At 47.8% G+C, this 1,652-nt stretch overlaps 1 protein-coding gene and 1 long non-coding RNA gene across 3 annotated transcripts in view; one reads left to right on the plus strand and one right to left on the minus strand.

Moving 5' to 3' along the window:
* The window catches only part of LOC102753186, a 302,451-nt gene extending 300,803 nt beyond the window's left edge, over positions 1-1,648 (minus strand). For both annotated transcript variants that reach the window (XR_001515898.1, XR_436293.2), the window contains exon 1: positions 1,566-1,648. This is a non-coding gene — a long non-coding RNA (uncharacterized LOC102753186). The remainder of the gene's footprint in view (positions 1-1,565) is intronic.
* The window catches only part of PHYHIPL (phytanoyl-CoA 2-hydroxylase interacting protein like), a 34,881-nt gene continuing 34,665 nt past the window's right edge, over positions 1,437-1,652 (plus strand). The window contains exon 1 of the mRNA XM_006775812.2: positions 1,437-1,633. The gene's annotated coding sequence lies outside the window, so the exon portion shown is untranslated. The remainder of the gene's footprint in view (positions 1,634-1,652) is intronic.

The following is a 1,652-nucleotide window of genomic DNA, read 5'->3' on the forward strand; positions in this document are numbered from 1 at the left end:
ATTGGCAACCTAGCTCCTTTTGAGACTTGTAAAATTGATACTAGTATTCTGGAAGACGAACTCACTGTTGATTGGGGTGGTGGCATCGATGTCTAGTCCTCCAGAGCCGGGCTTTATAGAACACAGGGACCTCACCAGCAAGTGGCATCTGGTCAGATTGTGTGAGAGTAATATTTACCCTTTCCTGGTGGACAACCCCAACCTTACAAAACTACACAGAGGAGATCCATCTTCACTCAAACCTAAGTTCACAACGAGGACACTTCTCTTTAAGAACACAATGATCTTCCACAGACTTTTTAACAACTTGCAGTTGTGGCAAGTTTTCTCTCAGGCTTATTACCTTAAGCTGGTCCTTCTGTTTTACCAGCTTCAATTAACTATACACTGAGTGGCCAGATTATTATGACCACCCCATCAGTACTTCGTTGGGCCACTTTCTGCCTTCAGTACTCCGGCAATTCTTCTTGGCATTGACTCCACGCGATGTTGAAAGGTGATGCGAGGAATCTGACACCTGCCTGATGAATAGCACTGTCCAGTTCTGTGAGATTTGATGGCTGTGGAACCAGCTGCCTGATGGCTCTTTTACCTTCGTCCCACAAATGCTCAATTGGGTTGAGATCTGGTGATTGTGGGGGCCACCTAAGCAAGGTAAAGTCTCCCTTGTGTTCTTGAAAGCACTCCTGCACCATACGAGCACCATGGCATGGTGCATTGTCTTGTTGGAAGAAGCCATCTCCATTGGGATATGCCATCAACATGATAGCATAAACCTGATCAGCAACGATACTTAGGTATGTTGTGCTATTCAGACGTTTATAATGATCTGGCCCTCTAGCAACTTCAGCACGAAATTAGAGCTAATTTGCCGACAAAAGTCGGTGGTCATAATAATCTGGCCACTCAGTGTATTTAATTATGTTATGACTACATGGATGTGGCTAGAAAAGATAGCACATAGCAATCTATATGTAAATTGTTACTTTACGGGTTAAACATTTTTGAAATTGGAAAATCAATAAAAAGGAACCTTAATTTCAAACACAAATACACACCACAAAGGGGAGGGAGGTCACTATTTTTGGATGCTGCGATGGCCACACAACTAAACACTACTCCTAAGAAACAAATGGTAACAGAGGTCGACACGCTGTGTGACCTGCAACTATTGAATGTTTAAAGCATTTGTACCTTCACTAAGTGCACTGCACACTCTTAACTGTCGCTGAAAACAATGGGCAGACAAGTTCAGGCTACCTTGCAGAAGCACATTTCCTATTGCAGAGAAGGAAGGGAGACGGGGAGGGGGACTGGTTCTGTCCCTGAACCGTGCCACCCCTCAAATAACCCACTCATTCCTCACACGGACGAAGCTGACCAGAAAGGCCCGCTGAACAAGCAAGGGTTGGGCATCGAGCAGCCCGGGACCTAGAGCGGGCGAAGGCAGCCCGCTGGTTCCAAAGCGCCCAATACGAAAGGTCTGCACTCGCCTTATTTTTCCAGCCCCTGACCACCCACCTGCTCACCCTCACCTCCCCGCGCAGAAACGCCGCAGTGCCAACCTGGGCTCCAGCTGACACTGCGAGGAGGGAAAGGACGCCAGGTCGCCCTCGCCAGGAGCCAGTGCCAGGTGAGCGCGCACGCGGCAC

This window comes from Myotis davidii, unplaced genomic scaffold (assembly GCF_000327345.1).
Source record: "Myotis davidii unplaced genomic scaffold, ASM32734v1 scaffold1187, whole genome shotgun sequence".
In the NCBI taxonomy this organism is placed as follows: domain Eukaryota; kingdom Metazoa; phylum Chordata; class Mammalia; order Chiroptera; family Vespertilionidae; genus Myotis; species Myotis davidii.